Below are 6,212 nucleotides of genomic sequence, written 5' to 3'. Positions count from 1 at the left end.
GCTTGATCAGCTTCAAACAGATTATAATAGCTTGCAAATACGTTTTGAGAAAGTGAAGCAGGACAAGAAGGCCGAACAAGTTGAACGACAAGAAGGATCTGATGGAAAACTTGAAAAGAAAAGGAAATTTGAGAACGCTGGAGCATCGGTTTCAAGAGATTTTTTGGAGTCTAGATTGGCTATTAATGCTGATACTGAGATGGATCCTGAACCCTCTTCTTCAAGAACAAGAAATTCTGATCGATTGGGATCCCCACCTGAGAACAACATTGAAGTTGCCTCCAAAGAGTTAGTCCTAACTAAGAATGGGAAAGTTAGTGATGTAGAAAAGAATGACTATGGTAAAGGGACTAAAAGAGAGGATAATCTTGTTGGTCATGCTGAGAGATTTCAAAAGCCGAGTCCTCTAAACTATGCTCCAAACATCGTTAATGATGATTCAATTGATGTTGCTGCGATCTTGACGAGAGCAAGAGTTTCTATTAGAACCAGATCAGATGGAATCATGGTAAATATGTCAAAAATGTGTAACATTGTTATAAATTACAAATTGCAATACTTTTTAATCTATACAATTTTGTAACGAGAAATTATTGTTATTTATTAGGTTTTTGATGGATGCAAGTGGAGGAAGTATGGACAGAAAATAGTGAAAGGAGACCCGAGTCCTCGTGCTTATTATAGGTGCAGCATGGTTAGGGGTTGCCCGGTTAGAAAACAGGTAGAATTTCTCCTTTAAGTTTATCAAATTACGTATATATTAATGCATCGCAACTCCAATTGTATAGTAGTTGCATAGACATTAAAATTTTTAATTGTTGCCTAAATTGTTAGATATTTATTAAAATTTTGTATTTATTCATTAACTTCATATATGTGCTCAATTAACTGTAATTTAAGTCTACATACACAATGAATAACATCAATTATTGACATGACATGCATTTCACTAGGTTGAATATGACTAATAGTATTATTAACTGGATATGTGTTTCATCTTTCAAGTATATTGCTTCCATGCTCGAATGTAGTAGCTAGTTAGGTTGATTAATTAAAATATTTATAAACCGGCAACGAAAGTTAATATATGTTCATATAAAAATTGACTCACATCTCGTAAGATCGTGAGTTCATATGTCAATGTAAGAAATCTTTTAAGCATGTCTATACAAAAGTTTGTTATACATTGTAAATAAATATTTGATATAGAGTTCAAAATTTGCAGGTACAAGAGTGTGCTAAAGACCATAAAGTGTTAATCACAACATATGAAGGCTATCATAACCATACTTTACCTCCAGCAGCAATGGAAATGGCACAAACAACTGCAGCAGCTGCAAGAATGCTTCTTTTAGAATCAACTTCAAACAAAGATGCAACACCAAATGCAACTATTCCTGATTATACAAGTCTCGCAACTATCTCAACTTCTGCACCGTTTCGTTCCATAACACTTGACTTTACGCAAACTCCAAATCCTCTACAACTCCAAATGCTTTAAAATTAGTTTCAAGTTCCTTTTCCTCATCAAATAACTTATCCTATTCTAAAAAATAGCATTCAACAACATTGTTTGGAACATAAAATTTACGGTGTGGAGATGGTCTTTTTGCGGGAATATTACCGTTACCAATTACAATTTTTACGATTTTTGTAAGGACCCTTTGTTGTTCCTTTCGTAAGGGTAATTGGTTTGTAATTTTCCTTTTTGTCGGGTTTTCCCATTGACCATTGTAATCGGGTTTGAGAACTCCTAGTTCTCCTATATATAAATTCCTTCTTTATGAAAAAATAAAAATAAACACAGATACTAGGAAAAATCATTAAGATCCATGAATAATGAGAGAACAATTAGATTCTTTTTTTTTAAAAAAAAAGCTAGATTTCATTAATAGGAGAACTAGGGAGGGTTCTACAACCCATTTACAAAAGCGAAAGGGTGCCCCACAAAAATAAAAATTACCAACCAATTACATTACGAGAGAAAATACAACGGATCCATACAAAACTCGTAATAAGAGTAATTGGGGTGGGTAATTTTTCCACAAAAAGACAATCTCCAAACCAAAGTCTTAATATTCCAAACGATGTTATTCACATTTCACACCTCCTTGCGAAAGCACACACCACTTCTAACCAACCAAAGACACCAAGTTGAAGCTAACCAAACTATATCCAATTTTCTATCCAAAACCTTTTGACTATGAAAGTAACGGTGCCAATCCATAAAATTTGATAAACACCCTTCTTCTAAAAAAACCCCTTTACCTACCCAAAACGCTATTTCTCTCCAAATATTTCAAACCACCAAACAACCAAAAAAGAAGTGATCCCTTGAATCCTCACAATGACCACAAAAAATACACTTTAAATCTTCCAAAAAAAAAAAAGACATACCTCAAAAACTAGATAAATTTAACTATTCATTTTTATGGCAGCAATTAGAAAACAAGATAAGTATTTTTGCGTCGTACTCTTTTTTTCCTTGACTATATGCGAGTTTGCTACAGATTTGTGACATATAGATTTTACTTGTTTTTTATTTCTCTCTTTTCTCTTCAAAAACTAGTGAGAAATATATATAAAATAGATTAAACTTTTTTTTATTATAGAAGTAGTCTTTTCTCTGAGTACTCAGATTGAATCATCACTCACATATTCAATCCTAAAAACCTAAATTCGTTTCTTTTAAACAGAGAAATCAAAATTTCTTTAATGAAAATTGGTTTCTCTTAATTCAAAATTTGTTTTTCCCCATGAGAAACTAAAATTTGATTTTTCTTTGAATTGGAATTGATTTCTCTCAAAGTTGAAATTGTTCTTGTTCATGTTTCAAAGTCACAAATTGAAATCGATTTCTCTCAGCTGAAATCGTTCTATTCATATTTCAAAGTCTAGAATCGAAATCAATTTCTCTTAAAGCCAAAATTGTTCTTCTTCTTGTTTTGAAACCATTCTCGTTCTCGTTTCGGTTTCTGAAAATTCTATTTCGTTTATATTTATATTTGTTGATGTTATTTACAAAGTTGGATATTATACTCTCGATATTTGATGCTTTTTTTTATTTAATTTGTATAGGCTTTATCTCATTTGTCGTTTAGTTTATTCAAGTAATTGATTTGAGACATATATGACTTATATTGCATGTTTAATGATGATTTCCACTGCGATGTTACACTAAGCGAAGGTGAGCATGCAATGACAGGTATTAACTGTTTAAGTCTTAAAATCTTATGTTTTACAGATGAGCAGGTGTAATTTGTTTACGTAAGTGTGACACCTTATGTGTTTAAGTGTTTATTTAACCAATTTAGTCGTTAAATTATGCGGGCAAAATTAGGGTGTTACATAACTAGTCTTTTAACATATATTTCCGACCATTTGCAGAAGTACAGCAAAAATGTTTTAAGCTCCTAGCATCTTTTTTTGAGATTCTTAATCATAACTCAACATTTAGAATTTTAAATGTACCTAATAGTTTTACAACTTCAATATGATAAAATAAATGGCTAAGAGCATATGTATTATGCCAAAAGAGTCTTTTAATAGCACTTTTTCTAATCTTTGATAGCACTTTTTCTAATCTTTGATAGCATTTTAAAGCGCTACTATAGCCACTGATATTTTAGGTAAACTATTTATAACAATAGCATTTTTTAAACACTATTAAAAGGAAAAGCTTTAATAGCATTTTTTAAAGCACTGTGATAGCTTAGTTACGCAGCTATAGTAACAATTTTTAACCAGATTTCATAGCGTTTCTTAAAAAAGCGTTGTTATAGACCGCATAATTAATAGTAATTTTATAAAACTCTCTATCATTGACCCTATCTTTTTCATATCACTTTCTTAAAAGCGCTATTAAATGTTCACTTTTAATTAAAAAAATAAAAAGGAATGAACAATTTTGTGATACAACAGCAAAAAAGACACACAATCATTTTTTAAGAAATGTAAAATATTAAAAAGAAACTCATTAACAATGTTTATATATATATATATATATATATATATATATATATATATATATATATATATATATATATATATATATATATATATATATATATATATATATATATATATATATATATATATATATATAACACAAGATGATCATTTAATTATCAATAAACTCATTAAGTACTAGTAGTTAAGCACCATTCTAAAAGTAACACCAACCATAGTTGATACCCCCCTTGGTTTTGATAAGGAGCTTACCTTTGTTGATAGCCTCCTTGATTTTGATTCGTCATGTAATTCACTTCATTCACCGGTGGACAATATCCGGTAGGGTGGTTTCCACTACAAAGCTCACACAAAGCAACTTGTTTGTTCTTGTTAGGATCTTGCATTTCTTTCAATTTTTGAGGAAGCCTTGCCATTTGATTGGTGAGTTCCTCCACTTGTTGAGAAAGTAACTTATTTTGAGCAAGAATCGCATCATTGGTCCCTAATTCAATAAGTCCCGGTTTCTTTTGAACAACTCCTCGGTTATGTTGAACTTGGTGATCATTCCGCGCCATCTTCTCAATAATCTCAATTGTCTCCTCTGTTGTCTTCGCCATCAAAGAACCTCCAGCAGTGGCATATAGAAAAAGCTTGGGTTGTGGTTGTAAGTCATTACAAAAAATATGAATCTGAGTGAGTTCATCAAAGCCATCACTACGCCAAATTTGGCTTTTAGCAGCACCCCTACGAAAGCGCTTTTAGGAAAAGCGCTGGCATAGGCTTCGCTAAAGACAAAATTAAAAAACACGCTAAAAAAGCGCTCTAATAGTGGGGGGGTATGAAAGCGCTTTTAAGAAGCGCTCTGGTAGGGGGGGGTTATGAGAGCGCTTTTCAAAAGCGCTCTGGTAGGTGGGGGGTACGAAAGCGCTTTACAAAAGCGCTCTGGTAGGTGGGGGGAACGTGGGGGGAACGAAAGCGCTTTTCAAAAGCGCTCTGGTAGGGGTGTTTAATGAGAGCGCTTTTTGTCAAAAGCGCTGGTATAGACCAGGCTATGAGAGCGCTTTCCAGAAGCGCTTTAGTAGCCTTATTACTAAAATTTGATATTACGCGTTCAGAATCCCTAATTCATCTTTTTTCTCCCATTGACGCTAACTTGCCCAGAAAACCCAGAAAACCCATTTTGTCTCCCCCATCTTTTTTCTTCCACTTCGTCTCCCCCACTTTGTCTCCCACAACTCAAAGTTCTTCACCGCCGCCGCCGCCGTGTAGCATCTCGCCTCCACCGCCGCCGTCATCTTCATCTTCATGTATGTCACCTTGTTTTCTTTTGCTTTATTTTTAATTGTTTTTGTTCGACTGGCTATGTTTCTTAATAGGTTATAATCCATGAACACAATTTCTTGTTGCTTTGTTGTTGGGTACTGAATGTGTTGTGCTGAAGAACACAATTTTTCAAGAATAGAACACATTAGTGCCATTATTTTAGCTAAAAACAGAACTTTGATATTTTTATATCTAAATTGCAAACACATTTGTCAAGAATAGAACACATTAGTGCCATTTTCGTTTTTAATTATAATGGGTTGTTTGAAATGAAAGCATGAAATGAAAGCTATAGTATATGATATGAAATGAAAGCTATAGTATATTATGAAAGCATGAACTACTTGCTGCATAATTTCTTCTTTGTCATATCATTGAGTTATTTGAATTGTAATGGGTAGTTCAATTGAGGGTTAATAACTTGTCTACACCAAATGATTATTAAGAGAAACTACGTTCACTTTAATGTTTTATGGTTTTACTTGATTCTAAAATATGAGTGAGGATTCTTTCATTTCTTAAAAGGAGTAGAGTTTTGAAAAATGGAGACCTTTGTTACTAAAGTTTGTTTAATTGTATAAATGCATATATATTTGAAAGTGATAATATGTATTTTGTCTAATTTGATTTCTTATAATCTCAAAGCATTACTAATTCGATATTTATTTCATTTCATATTAAAAGTAATGTATGAAAATAAATTAAGATTCTATTTTAAAAAGACCGTTAGTTATCACTTAATCCTACTGGTGGTTATGTTGTAAGTTAGTTATAAAGTTAGACTGTTAGTTGAGGTTAATTGTTAGGACTAATGAACTAGCCTCTCATTTACGAACCAATGTATGTTGAACAAGCCGTGGTACACATGTATGCATCTGTTCTTTCTCTTGTTTGTAGTTACTAGCTAATTGATAATTGATTTCATATCATTTTAAATA

The sequence above is a fragment of the Vicia villosa genome, unplaced genomic scaffold, assembly GCF_029867415.1.
Source record: "Vicia villosa cultivar HV-30 ecotype Madison, WI unplaced genomic scaffold, Vvil1.0 ctg.001080F_1_1_3, whole genome shotgun sequence".
NCBI classification, from domain to species: domain Eukaryota; kingdom Viridiplantae; phylum Streptophyta; class Magnoliopsida; order Fabales; family Fabaceae; genus Vicia; species Vicia villosa.
This window is presented reverse-complemented; position numbering follows the sequence as displayed.